Consider the following 16,108-nt stretch of genomic DNA (forward strand, 5'->3'; position numbering starts at 1 on the left):
ATATTAAGATGCATGCACTGGAACATATAACCAACATGATTGTCTAGTCACTTCCTGAATATGGGTTTCTGTTCAGAAATCCAGTTCCATATTTGACTGTTGAATTGAACCCCAAATCTGCCTCTTTGTAATCCCTTGTTCTTTCATTAGGTTTGCATTAAATCAATCATGTCCTTCCTCTCTGATATGCAGTAGTTCTAATATTTATAGACAGTTATCACAACTTTAATTCTCTCAACAATTCCTAAAAACTTCATCACTGGTTGTGGTATTTCAGGTAGTCCAAACATTAGAAAGATCCATAAATTATATTGAACCAGTTTTAGATCAATTTCCTGTTTGAGTGTGTACTCTACAGTATTGATGCCTATTAAACAAGCTAAGTATAAATTTCCCAAATATTCTCAAGTTTAATTTTTCCTCTTTAATTTTCATTATTGCAGTTTTTAAATATTTGTGCCGATGGTTCACTGGATTTAAAAAACTGCACAATTTTTGTTACTGTTCAGTCGTTCAATCTGTTCTTAAATCTGTGTTGTTTCCAACCTGTGGAGATCATTTTGAACTTAGTCTGTCAGTTAGCATGTTATATATGGTTCCAAGCTTTGTGTAACTAACAAATTTCATGCTGTATATATTCACATGTACTGTGTGATGTTGTGTGGGTATGTGTATAGTTCTTCACATATTTGAAGAACTTTTTGAGAGCACATTCTCTGAAATCAAACAAATTTGATTGAAAATTTGTATCTATCACTTACTAGTTTGTGACCTTTGGTGAATGAATTAACCTTCCCAAATCTTTTTTTTTTCTTTAGTAAAATGTTCCTACTTCAATGAATTGTTGAGAATTGAATGTAATAATGTAAATAGAGTGCTTAGCATTATTTCTGGCTCATAGTAGGCAATTGAAGGCAAATATTTTAAGTTTAAAAATTCTATTTCCTGATTTGTAAAATATAAATAATTGCAGTGTTTTTCTAATTGGGTAGTCGGGGAGAAATATGCTATTTCATTTATACATCTGGGTCTTAGAATAATTCCTGTATATAGATGTTACTATAGATTAAATATTATCTATATCAGTATTATTAATAATGATTAGTGTAATCTTATTTAACTCACAGGAAGTATTCAAGATATGCTATTTATTTGCCATCTTATTACAGAATCACCCAGCTTTATTATATTGATGCTTATTAATATGCCAAAATGGGATTCGTACATTCTCAATATTTTACTACAAAATATTTAATTCCTCTAGTTCAGGATATAATTCAGTCTTTTATGTTCATTAACACAAAGCTAAATGAGAGATGCTTGGGTCTCAATGGAGATTCTAATCTCGTTGGTATCTTTGAGAATAATCACCAATTTCCAAAGTCACAAAGTGTAATTTTTTTCAAAGATTATGGCTTTTAAATAACAGTGAGCAGCTAATTTCCTTTTAGTAGAAGACCATTATATATATTGTATTCTAATAACTTTTTTTATACTATCCAATATCTTCTTTGTTAATTGAACAGCCATTACAAAATACTATCTGTGAAACAATGTGTATAATATTTTAAAGGATACAATTCCACCCCCAGGAAGGTCTTGCAAGCAAAGGATGGGAATTTAGGAACAATTAGCAACAGTAATACAATCTACAAAATACTCACTGTCAGCTTAGTCATGTGATCTAGCTTATTTGCATTAGAGAAAAACTGCACTTGTTGCAGATGGGAATGACTTCAGGTAGAGAAGGCTGTTCGACCAGGTTGTGGAGAAAAGGATAGTGAACATTTAGCTGGAGAAGAAAGTGTGAGTGTGGGCAAGGAAATAATGAGGTTTTAAGTCTACTTGAGCCATTTTTTTGAAGTGTTACAAATATAAAGAATTTTAAAAGAATTTATATACTAATAAGGCTACTTCATTTTTAATATATCCTTATTTGTACTTTTTGTTTTTATAACCAGAAATTATTTAATTTCTCTATGCTATTTTTATTTATGCTTATATGTTACTTAACAGAATGTACTAAGAAGACTGAATTATAAATGTGACATATTACCTATTGCCTTACATAGCAATGTTAAAAGAAACAATTTCAGTTTTTAAGCTATATTAGCATTGTGCAAAATATAGCTTCAGAGTAACAATTTGGTTCTATGAAAATTTGGGTACATGTATTCTATTTTGTATTTTCTTTTTCCTGTTATTTTTTTCCTTTATATTTTGGACATTTAGTCATACTTGCTATTATCATGCTATCTATTATATATATATATATATATATATATATATATATACCTTTAAAGCTTAATCTTCATGGAGATGCTCATCATTGAACTGAGATTCAATGAGTAAATGAGTGAATGAATAAATGATTGAATAGTGATCATCACTGCCTCTCTTAGAGTGAAAGTCACCTTTATCTCATGGTATGTTGTCATGGTTTCAGGGGAATGAAGATTTTTTACTGTTAACAAACTCAGTTTCCTTACTGCAAAGGTTAAACATTCATTTCCTGCCAAACTATTAAGCCGGCAATTATGTTTTCTAAGCGCTCTGCATCATGTTATGTTCCTGCCGTCCTATGGTGTCCAACCTGAATTAACATGACTGGAACAGATGCTAAATGACTATACCCAAGTCACTTATGTCCTGTTTTACACTTCACATCATGAACTGTGCTAGACCAAGAGAACATTTGCACTCTAGCTCCAAGTCACACCATATGTCTTCAAATTTATTGGATATAGACTTATGATCAATTTACTACCCATTTGATCTCACCAATGCTTCCTTAAACTTTAAATGGAAGGGTACATACATAGCAATAAAAGTTTTAGTTATAAGCATATATATTTTTCTATTTAACATTTTAATGGACTTAATTCTTTTATTAGTGCAGCTTAGGGAATTAAGTAGTAATTTTTACTGATGAAAGTATAAGACTGGAGAAAAATTTTCAGTTGGTTTTATGCAATGAGCTGAGGTGTTTTTGAGGTATTTTTATTTAGAAGGTTTATAAAATTGAGAAAGGCTTAATAAAAGGTATTACTTTGAAAGAACACCTTGCCAGACTACTGCAATAATAGGTAGAACTATATGAAAGTTAAGAAGGGATCATAATTTCGAGCTGCTCTCTGAATGGTGATGGTTTGAGTGGTAGTCTTCCATGGTTGTGTCCTTCTACACACTTGTAGTCGATAACTCTTGTCATTAGGTCAATTTACATTGGTTTTCTAAAGGCATTTCTATTTCCCTTATTTTTAATTTTTTTTTATTTATGCATACAAGAGCTGGGGGGTAGGTGAGAGGCACAGGGAGGTGAGAGCATTCAGCAGAGATAGAGTGGGGAGCAGGACAGCATCTCTACTGAAATACACTGCTGTGGGAGCAGTAGATGAGACAGGAGACATCTCCTGTATCATGTAGGTTAGTTCCCTGCCTGAGAATCGAACTTGTGCTACAGTGGCTGCCAGTAGCTTCATAATACTGAGACCACCCCTTTTACCACCAGAATGGCCTTCTGTTTCCGTTCTTATACTAGACATTTTTTGGGAAACGTAAAGCATCTCTAATGACACAGGTCAAGCAGAATTACCTCTTATTTATGCTTATGCAAACCGAGACTTCTACTTGAAACAGTGCAGCAATTCCAGGACACTGGACATTGAGCTCACAGTATACACAGTTAGGTCTCATTTTACAGTAACTGTGCAATCTGTTTTTTTCTATAAAAATAGAAGCAAGTATAGTGCTTTTCATCAAGACTGTTTTGAAGGAAATATTCTGTCATATTCTTGGGAAAGAAAACAGAAGGATAAATCTTTTATCTTTTGCAGGGTATTAAAGAGGTGGCATTCATTTCATTATGAAAAAAAGGATTAGGCACACAACACAATCATACAATTTGCAATTGCTTATTCAGCTTTGACCCAGCACTGCTTTAGGCTCTGGGAACAATGTGCATAGGTATCTGTTTCTGTTGCTAACAATTTCCCCTTGATGGTCTTCCTTTATCCTGCAGAGGTTGCTAGTAAGACTGCTCAAATCAGAGAGGTTTAAATAAGAGACTCCAGTTTAAATAAACAAGGGAGAGGTGTAGAGGTGTGATTTGAAAGTACTTCATCAAATCAGCCTCAGGTGAGAGGAGAAGAAAAGGAAAGCCAGCAGAATAGCCTCATTTAAAAAAAAAAGGACCTATTCCTTATCTTGCTTCTAAGGGGAGTGGTAATGAAATGAACAGGAGACAAACAATATAAATATTCAGTCATTTTTCCCATTTGGAGTTTAGTACAGGTTGTTCCAGATGAGTGAGGACATTGACTGGAGTCTACTAACTCCTAGACACAGCATCTTCTAACATTCAGATGGCTACATTTTATTTTATTTTCCAGTTAAGCCAAAACTTACTTTCCCCATATCATTATCATATTAGTAACCAAATATTAAAATTGTATCCTTAAAAAAAAGGAAAAAAATGATAATATATTATTTGGTAAAACTTACTTTCTTCTGGGTATTTAGCCCCATAGAACATGTATATTGACTATTTTATTTAAAAATAATCTGGGAAACATGAGAACAAACATCTATAAGAATTTGCCTTGTTTTCTTCTGTATTCTACCAGAATTTTCTTCTTTATTTAATTGCCTAATTTTTAATTTTACCTTCTTGCTGTAGGCTTTATATTGACTTTCAGTTTTCAGTGTTTATACACATTAGGTATTTGTAGACAATTCTCATGTTCCCCTTAGTTAGCCAACTGCATGTACATTATTTATTCTTTTAATATTTTCTCTGGAGTAAATACCTCTGGTTCCTTAATTATTCCTGTTTATTTCTTCTGCATTTCCTGCAGCATGTCTCTCTTCTTCTCATAATGAGATCCCCAAACTGAATGCATATTCCTGTTTCAGTCTCTCCTGAGTCACAAAGAGGGGACACTTTCTCTGTTTCACAGCACTTTTTCACAGCACACTTTTTCCCTTGCATATGCTATCCAGAATAGCAATGACCTTCTTTACTGAACAAGTTTCAGTATGAACCTGCTAATAATTATGTTCTAATAATATTTAAAATATTCAGAAATATGAATTCATTTCTGTCTTATGAACACATGTGTTTGGTAGATTTGGGAAATTGTGATCTCTTTGAGTCTGAAGCCTTCCAATAAGTGTGTAATTCCGTTTTTGTGATGATCCAGCTCATCATAATGAGGTGCAGTAGAAAGTCCACTTTTAAACTTCTGTTGCCTCATAATTGATGAAATGTCAGGAAAGGAAGAGAACTGGCAAAATGAATTCTTTCAGTAAAGGGATAGGGATTTCATATCTATGGAAAAAATAGTCTCTGTTCCTTTGCTTGATCTTCTAAAGTGGTTTATTATAAGTTATTTATTTATTATAAGTTATTTCAGTGATCTCCTTCCTCAGTCATTTACAGTATTGCCTCCACTAATACCCATCAAATGACATTTTAGAATGTTACTCTTAAACTCTTGTATGCCTTCCTATTAATTACATGTTGAAGTCCAGACTCTTTAGCAGCACCTTTAAGGGTCTCTTGATAGTTGAGCATTTTTCTTTTACAAATCTTGATTTTGTGTTTGTGTGTCATTTGTACAGCTCATGACTTACCTATTTTTGCACATAAAATTCTGTTCACAGTACAACTTTCTTTTTTGTATAGCTCGGTCATCCTTATAAAACCCTTCTAGAACTCCTGTATTCCTTGTTTTTAGTAATATTTATTTGACCACAATACTCACTGTCATGTATTATTAGACACATTTTCATTTATCTACATGTTACTACCCCTCCAAAATTGTAAGTTTTTTGATCAGAATGATCATACTTCTATTTTCTTTATGTTGTCTTGCGGTGTGTAAAATCTCAGAAACAATTCACAAATGATGGTTTTCTGTACTATCTGTAGTACTTAAAGGTAATGAAAATACTGTCTATTAGTAAATAGCAAAGTTTCAATTGTGTCTCCCACAAATTCAAATACTGGTTTCCTAATCCTCAGTAGCTACAACGTGACCTTATTTGGAATCATTACAGATGCAGTTAGTTAAGAGGAGGCCATACTGGAGTAGGTTGGAGCACCAGTCCAAAAGGCTGAGTATTTTTTTTTTTTTTTTTTATAAAGGAGGAAATATGGGCACAGAAGCGCTGCTAGAAGGGAGGTCTGAAACTGTTATTCCCTACCTCTGACACCTTGATCTTGACCTCTGGTCTCCAGAATTGTGAAATAATAAACTACTGATATTTAAAATTCTCAGTCTCTAACAGACTGTTATAGCATTCCTAGCAAACCACAAGAAACTAATAATACTTTATGCAAATGATGCTTAATGATCAGGGCTACCTTATATGGTGTTTTTTCTTTATCTTTCTTTAAAACAAATTGATTTATGTTAACTGAGGCACAATTATGTTAAATAAATAAAGTGCCATTTTTTTTATTGTTTGCCATTCTTGCTTGTGTTTTGACAATACAGGATTTCCCTCCTCAGTGTAGTCACTGTGGCACTCCTACACTAAGCTCCCTCTCTTTGGTTACCAAGTGTTGTGAATCCTATCCTGAAAGACAAGACACTCATTATGACTACAATAGACAATTTCCTAAGTATATCTTCTGCTTTCATGGCCTTGACATGTATAACTTTTTTCCTCTGAGATTTGCCACTCATGTCGACATAGATTTGTTGTGCGTGAGAAGTGACAAAATCAATGAAAAAGATGTATGATGCTTTTGCTTACAAAATGAATTTATTTTTTATTGTTTATTGTGGTAACTTAAGTCCCCAAACTATTTTTATGAAGATAGAAGTTATTTCTGTGATCCATTTTATTATGGTTGCAGCTTGGAGATAGCTCTTGAAAATACCACATGGTACATTTTCAAAAATTTTCCTCTCATAAAAATAAATTTATGTGACCACATACCCTATCATTTTAGAATGATAATCCTCCTGTTCTAATGATCCTGAACATCAGTGGTTTGAATAGCATTTCAATTTGAAAAAATATTATCATTGTTCTTTCATTTTCTTTTCCCTTAAAAATATATTTTATATCTATCCAGAGTACTAAAGATGTCTTCCTCCCAGCTCATTTTACTTATTTTGAATAAGAAATGTTATTCAAAACTCCATCTTTTGGTTTTGAAGTTATCTGTGTAAACAAAAACATTGCCATAATTCTAAGTATATGCACTAACCAGACACATAAAATCAGATTTGGAAGCTGGGTGGTCACATTACCATATATTTGTTTTGGAAATATAAGTGCCCTGTGGAGAGAGAGAGTCCTAGGGCAGTAGCATTGTCTAGGACAGAAATGATCAGGACTCAGATTAAGGTGGTAGCTATTTGGATGGTGAGGAAGGGGTAAAGGTGGTCAAACTGATAGAAACTGGTTATCATCTCACTTGGAGGGTAAAAAAGAAAGAGAAGTGACTGATAACTCTGATTTCATTTCTAGTCATAAGTAAAGCATCATTAGGGATCTCTTGGAATTCTGTTAGGCTTTGGTGCTCTTTGTGTTGTTATTTACCAGTCCCAGGAAAAACAAAAAGTTTTTTTTTTCTTTTTATCAAGAAGTGAGTTTAAACATGATGAGAATAAGGTACTCAGTATAAAAGGATTTCTTGTATTTTTAGAGAACAGTTCATCCAAGCATAGCTAAAAATAAAAGTACAGAAAAAGAAAATTTTTAGTAACAGAAATAAAAATTATAAAAATTAAATTAGATGGTTTATAATACAATATCAAGATTGTGTATTATAGACAAACTATACTTCGAACACACTGCTATTCCAATAAGTTGACTGCCCACTGAAAAACTTATCTTTTAATATTTTAACAGTTCTTAAATTTTATCTCCATTACTGAATTTCACAATTAATATCTGGTTTTAGTACCTATGTAATATAACTGACAGGAGATTGTGGCACTGAAGAACTCAGAATAGTTGTTTATAATTTGACTTTAGAAAAAGTATTGCTTTTTATATAGATGTGATTTTGAACACATAATTTTAGATGACCCTTTTATGAAGAATGACTAAAAGGCTTTGAATGTAGATCTTCTGCAGATCATCCCAATCTGAATTAAGAAGATGCAAAGTTCAAAAAAAAAGTGTTTAATGGAAAAAGTAACAAATGGACTCTATAAATTAGTTGTTTTAAAAATCAGTTAATGAAAGTAATAAATATTACAGAAAGAAAAAAATGAATATTTCTTATATTCTATACCAGGAATACTATGCAACTTACTAAATACAACAAACACATAAATTAGATAGCATTATCCTTACCTTAAGGGTAGAGAACAGAGCTTTGGAGGGGTTAAACTCTTTGTTCAGCTAATAAGGAATAGAAATACCTGTGAAATTAGCTTGTTTTCTTTCTAATTCTTATGCAATTTTTTTTTCACTCTAGCATGCATGATACCTTTCTAAAAATACACAGTAATTTAAGACTGCATGAAATGTTTAAAGGCCCCTACCATAGTCGCTTGTCCTTTTGCACATAATAGAAATTATCCTACTGAAGTCTAAAAATGAGTTTTAACTTTTAGCCTTTGCTTCATTGTAGCTGATTTATTTGTAAAACAATACTTTTCTTAAACTTGAACTTGAGAAATAGGAAACTACCCAAGATTTAGTCAGTATTTAATTTTTTCCCTTTGCCAAAAGTTGAAGGAATGATAGGCCAATACTTATAATAGTATTTGTGTATTGCATATATATATACCTATAAGTAAAGCAGATAATATAAAAGTCTATAGGAATTATGTATTATTGATACACACACACACACACACACACACCAAGTTTTTATCTGGTATATGTTGTGGGTTCGCTACTAACCTGTTACTGACTTTTCATGACTTTTCAACTTTGTTTATGGTAAATTTTGGTCGAGGATAGAAAGATACTTTAAATTCTAAGGTATAATATAATCCTTTATTTCCTTTTAGCAGTTTCTAAATCTGGTGTTCTTTTATGTGTCAGTTACTGAATTCCTTTATTACTCTTTTTGAATAGTGTAACGTAGAAGACTTTTTCATATGGATTTGAAATATGGCTACTTATTGAATATGCAACTGAAAATGCCTATTACTGCTTAGTGCTTCGAATATAACAATAAAAATGATTTTCCTTTTTCTTCACATAGTAACACGTGTAGACAAGAAAGTGTTTATGGGTTTGGGGAAAATGGGTGTGCAAGGAAGTTCCCTGCTTTGCTCTGGAGAGAATAAACTAAAAGTCCAAATAAACTCTGGACTCAGAAGATCCTAAAGAATGGCTAAAAATAGAATAATCAAATGCAAAATATCAAAACAAAAATAACTGAATTTATTAAAAAAAAAGAATTTAACACCCCCATCAATTAAAAAGAATAAAGGGAGTCATTATGTAATGATAAAAGGAAGAAAAAACAAAAAAAAAAGTTCACTGTTCAGAAACTAATGTACATTTAACAGTCTAGCTCAAAATGTATAGAGAAAACACAAATAAAATGATAGTATTGAATTCATTTCAGTTGCATCAATACTGTCATAAAATAGAAATTTGTACTCTGACAAAACATTTGGAACATTTACTGAAATTTACCAGAACTAATTTTCAAAGCGTTTAAATGACTAATATCAATTTATTCTCTCCTATGTCATGTTAGCATCATTCTCTATAGCCAGCTTTGGCACCAACATAAATGTCCATTGACAGATGACTGGATAAAAAGTGGGTATATATACCCAATGGAATATTGCTCATCTTTTAATAAAGATTAAATGGGTCAATTTGGGGAGATTAAGCTTAATAAAATTAATCTGCAAATGAAAGTTCCTGGATGGTCTCACTCATTTGCAAAATATAAGTAACGAAAGAGAACAAACAAACTGGCAAAACAATAATTCTTAGATTCTATAAATAATTTACTGGTTATCAGAGGGATGATGGTATGAGGGGAGAAAGTGGTAAGAGTTGTGGCACTGGAACTTTGGTGAAGGGTGAGTGAAGCATATTCACATATACATGTGTGAAGTTGTAATCTGCAAATCATATGTATACTAGTAGCAGTTCTATAAATTCAAAAAATGTGTAAACAAAAAATTTAATATTAGATATCATATTTGGCAATTATGGAATTAAATTAAAATTTAACAATGAAAATGTTGCAGTTTCTTTATGCCAAGACTTTATAAGAAACTCTATATCATTAAGGAATTAGTCAAAGAAGCCCTAATGTAATTGGCAAAATATTTACAATTAAAGAAACTAAAGATAATCAAAATGTGTAACCCATTCTGGGGTATGCTGTTAAAATAGCACTTTTATATAAATTGGCAGTTTCAAGTGTTTTTATTAAAGATAGAAAAGCGAATGAAAATGACACCTACACTCACTTTAAAAAGCAAGATGAATTACACTAAAGTAAAAATGCAACTTTATTAATTAAGGGAGGACATAGTAAAAGCTTAGGGGAAATCCTATAGTGTCAAAATGCTAGTAAGGATGTAGAAGGATAGTATTTCAATAATAATAATTACATAAACTTAAATACAAAAAGGTAAAAGCAACATTTCTAAAATAATAAAGAAGATAAAAAGAAATGTACTACTCAAAATTTTAGGAAATTAAAAAATACAGAGAAATGTATAATACAGATAGTCCACATGACAAAAAAAAAAAAAAAGGATTGCAGGTGGGAAGTAATTCAGGTCCTCAAATACTTAATGAATAATATTCTCCATAGCAAATCCACCCTCAAATAAATGTTTCCAGTAATGATCCCAGTGAAATGTAAGAGATTTTTATTTCACATTTGAATTTTATGTTTTAACAGAATGAGAAGTTCATGTTTCATTAAACAAATGGAGATAAAACAGCCAGATTAGATGCCTTGTTCCACCAGGTACTAGCTCCACGACCTGGGGAAATTTATGCTTTGTAAGCCTCATCTGAAAATTCAAGACTATAGTGATACCGTGAAAATCACACACATTGTATAACAGTTCCAATACAGACCTTAGCAACCTGCAGATGTAATTTCTTATTATCACTGTTGTTATTGTTACAATAGAAAATAGGTATATATGATAGGGTTATAAGTAAAAAAATCACATTTGTCGCCTCCAACATAATTTCAAAAATTCTCTCAGACTTTATGATTATCCTTCAAATAGAAATTGAGAGCCTGAGCAATGTAAAGGAAGAGGGAAGATGCAGTACATATGTGTAGTTTGTACATGCATGTGTCTGTATAAGCCTTGCACGCTTAAAGAAGATGTATGCCATTTATAGAGTGAGATAGATATTGATGAACTCAATCAAATTTACATAAAGCTTTACACTTTATGTGCATTAAATGTCTTTCAGCTCAATCAAAGCAATGTGAAATATTGGAATTGTTAGTTTTGTAATTGAAGATGGAGCATAAAGATGACATAGCCAGTAAAAAGCAAGCCTGTAAAACTGACATAATTTTCAGTAACTAGTAGCTCAGAACCAAACAATAGCAGGTAGGTGAACCTCTTTTCTTTTTAATTAAGGTAACATTGGTTTACAACACTGTGTAAGATTAAGGAATATAAACTCCTACCTCTTCAAACACATATTACCTTTTCACATTTTAATATTTGCCTTTTGGTTTGCCTTATAATTTTTTGCTTTAATACAGAATATAATATACCAGGTTGAAAAAAAAAAGACTATTGAACTATCAGAAAAAAAAAATCACTGATGTAAAATTGATTTACAGCTTTATCTAAGTTACAGCTGTACAGCATTATAAATCAACATACGTATTTTATGTAACATCTATACATTCTGTTCACTATTTAAATTTTCATTTTGATTCTTTACTGTGCAGTTGATCCCTTTTATCTGATTTACTCATATCATCCATATGCCCTTCTGGAAACCATTGTGAAAAGGACAGCTTTAAATAGTTCTTTAGGGCCTCCCTAGTGATACAAGTTGAAGCAGTCTGCAGCCATGGCAACATGAGTTTGATCCCTGGCCTGGGAGCTGAACCACAGGGAGCAGCAGACCTCTCCTGTCTCACCTTCTGCATCTCCCCAACAGTGTATTTCAGTCCATCCTCCTGTTCTGCTCTCCACTCTGTCTCTGGTGAACCCTCTCACCACCTCTTGTACCTCTGGTCTGTGCACCAGCTCTTGGATGCATAATGAAATAAATCTCTTAAAAAATAAATAGTTCTTTAGTAACATAATCTTAAGATATTAGGAAGGAGACAAGTTCTATATCCCTATGAAGAGGTCTCCATCTTTTAGCAGGCCTATTCCTTTTAACTGTGTACTTTACAAATGCTTCCCAGCTTTTCTCCCCAGTAGGGGGACAACATGACTGAGCTTTGGAGTTGAGTACTTACCTTCTCTGATACCAGTTAGGCTCTGATATCCCAGAAGATAAGGCCCTGGTTAACTATATTCTCCTGAGGGCAAACCTTATTAAGGGAACAGAGTGTTCTAATGTAAATTAAAATGATTCCTTTCTCTTACCCTACCAGAAGCATGACAGAATTTCTGTATGATATCTGTGTGGGAAATTAAAGTTCATGGAAGTAAATTTCACAAATAATGTGGGAGTCTTCCCATGAATGGGTCCCCTTGGAGAGTTGTCTATGCAAAACCTCTAGCAGAAAGGTTTCTGCAGAGGTGGTGCTGGTTTCCATAGAGCTTTTCCTGGTCTGGAAAGCTATAGCTCTTGTTGTGTACCTGCCCTTATTTCTATTCCCGGGGGCAGTGGTTTTCCCTGTGTTCTCCCCTCTTTTGCAAATTCAAACAGAGTTGATGATTTTTCAGTTTGTTACTTGTTAGGATGCAAAACTGGAAACTGGCCCTTGATAATCTTTCCAAAAGGTCATTGCCAGTTTTGTTTTTTGGTCCTAAATTGCATCTTGAATCAGTTCACACATTTTCATTCTCTGCTATCAGGCAGTTGGATAAAACCACTATCCACCACTTGTAAACTAATACTGTGGCTTCCTAATGGGTGCCTCCACTTCTGTTGGTCTCACTTAAGTTAGTTTTTGCACTGCAATAAGAAAAACCTAACATGAGGAGATCATCTCATTCACTGCGTAAAACCCTTTGAAGGCTCTCTTAGCAATAACAATCCTTAACATGCATGGCCTAATATACCTGCTCAAGCAAACTCCTGTCAGATACTCCAAACTCATTCATTGTTACTTCTCTCCTTGTTCCAATCACAAATAATGCTTTCTAGATAGTTTCCAGTTCTGAACCTGTTTATACACTGTTCCTTTATATCCCAAATGTTATTCATTTTCCTAGTCTCAGTTTTAATTTTTCTTTCCTTGTAAAAGCCTTCTTGGACATAACAAACTAAATTATTTCCTGTTACTTAACTTTTCATCATAATACTTTATCCTTTCTATTTGTAGTACTTATTATAACTTTAAATTAATATATAAATGTATAAATTTAAGATTTTTTTCTGTTCTTTTCTTTGGATAGATCAATGGTGAATTTAGAGGTCATCACTTAATTTGTGTTTTAAACAATTAAAACAATGGGATTTTAACTTCAGCTCTAATATGTAAGGCACTTGGAGATCACTGCTTACAAAAAGAAAAAAAATTGAACAAAATAAAAACATATATTTTTAATTTACTGGATATATTTTCAGAACAAATCACTACCTTAAAATCAGGAGAGAGTCAAATCTAAGTTGATATGTGTTTATTTTAAGAAGATGTTGGAGTCATAACTATAACGAACACTTAAGTAGTACAAATAATTGATGACTTGTTGAAAGATGAGTGTAAACTAACAGTAGCTGTGGAAATGGTCAAAGCTGAAGTCTTCTAGAAGAGCACAATTTCTTGGGAGTTTAGCTGTAAAATTCCACTAGATTCTGAAGATAAATACCTGAGAAAAATTCTAATACTCATTGTAGGGCACAAGAATTATAGTCATTGTGGAATGTAACTTGAGGGTTCTACGTAACAAAATTTATTCTCAAGGTAAAACACTACAAAAACATTATTCCCATTAGATAAGGGTAGTTATCCAGTCTCTTCTTATTTTCCCATTTCACCTATATAGGAAAAAAAAAAGTAGCTGTACTTCTGGAGAATCACTTGTGAAGGTCACAGTAAGGCAGACCCATTAAAACAGAGATTTAATCATAAAATTATAGAATGTTTCACTTCCACCATACCTAATCATTTCTCCAAAAGGAATCTAGTATAATAACAGTAGGTTATAGTTGAAAGAACTAGAAGAATGGAAGAGTAATCATTGTGAGGTACATCCCAAGGGTCCTCCAAAACAAAGTCCAAGGAAAAATACTTTAACACAGTATTTTTACTTGTAGCATAGGTGGGGGAAAGGCAACTTCCACACTTCATTCACTTTGTCAACTTACCTATTTGAATAAAGGGACAAACAAACAAACAGAACTGTAAAGAAATAGATTGGGAACAATATAGTCAGGGAAAGAAACACCAAGGAAACATTTGTCACAGTCTCAAACCCAAGTCTGGGTTTGGTCAAAATGCTATTGAATACTCTTCCTTTCCTCATACCTTGCCATCATGCTAACTGTTCCAGTATAACAATAGTTTATGATAGCTGAAGAGCTGTAGCACACTTTCTCTAATGAACAATAACGTAGAGAAGCCCAAATTGAAGAAGGAAGACAAACACAGGAGAATTTTAAAGCCTCTTATACATATGATTATAGTAATCATTAAGCAGATCAGGCTAGAAAGTTAAAGATTACTATGATCACCCTGTTAAAGTCTCTAATGGGGAAAATAGAAACATATAAGAAAAGAGGAGCAATGAAAGCAGAGGTAGAAATGCTAAGGAAAAAAGGAGATACTAGAAATGAATAACTGAAACAAAAGTTAAGAATGCCTTTGATGAATTCATCAGTAGATTGCACATAGCCAAAGAATTAGACTTCTTAAAGATTAAGTTAGTAAAAACTTCTTAGACTGAAATGCAAAGAGGAAGAGGAGGATGAGAAAAAAACAGAACATCCATGAACTATGGGACAGTTTCATACAGTGTAACATATGTGAAATTGGAATACTGTAAGCAGAAAGCAAGAACAAAGTATCAGGAATATTTGAAGGAATAATAGCCAAGAATTTTCCAAAATGAATGGCAGACAACATATTAAAGATCCAGGAAATTCATCAAAGGGACTCAGACAAACAGAAAATCCTCCTATATAGATATATTCAAATTGCAGGAAACCAAAAATAGAGAATCTGGGGAGAATTTAGAGAGGAGAGGAAAGTAGAGGAACAAGAAACTAATTACTGGAGATTTCTTATCAGAGACTAATTTAACAAAGACAGTGAATTGAAATATTTAAAGCATTGAAAGAAAATCATCCTAATCTACAATTTTTTTAAAGATTATTTATTCATACAGAATTGGGGTACAGGCCAGAGATGTGGAGGGTGAGAGGATTCACCAGGGACAGAGTGGGAAGCAGAACAGGCAGATTGAAGAAGTACACTGCTGAGGGGAGCAGCGGGTAGGTCAGGAGAGGTCTGCTGCGCCATGTGGAGCTCTTCTGGGGCAGGCTGGGATCGAACTCATGCGGAAGTGGCCTAAGCTTCTCAGTGCAGTGCTCTAACCCACTGCGCCACCAGGGAGGGCCCCTAATCCACAATTTTATACTCAGCAAAATTAACTTTCAAAAGTAAAGTCAAACTTTCTTACAAACTAAAACTGAGGAAATTTCCTATCCTACAGGAAATACTGAAAGTAGAAAAATGAAGCTCAGATTTACATAAAGTTGTCAGAGAAGTACTAAAGGGAGTAAAAATCTGGGTGTGTTTCTTCAAAAAAAAAGGTAGGAATAAACCCAAACATACCCTATTACTATCTGACTACAGATAGTACTATCTGTACTATCTTACTGACAGATTTAGACTGTCAGAAAAGAGAGACTACAGAATGGTGAGCAAAAGGAGTGGAAGGGACCCAGTAGGCTAAGGAGAAGGATTATGGATGCTTGGGTGGTAGATATGGTATAGTTATATGCCATTGAAGAGATTGGAACTCATATTCCTAAATCATATACAGTGATA

Source organism: Condylura cristata, unplaced genomic scaffold, assembly GCF_000260355.1.
Source record: "Condylura cristata isolate star-nosed mole 26May11 unplaced genomic scaffold, ConCri1.0 scaffold00002, whole genome shotgun sequence".
Classification (NCBI taxonomy): domain Eukaryota; kingdom Metazoa; phylum Chordata; class Mammalia; order Eulipotyphla; family Talpidae; genus Condylura; species Condylura cristata.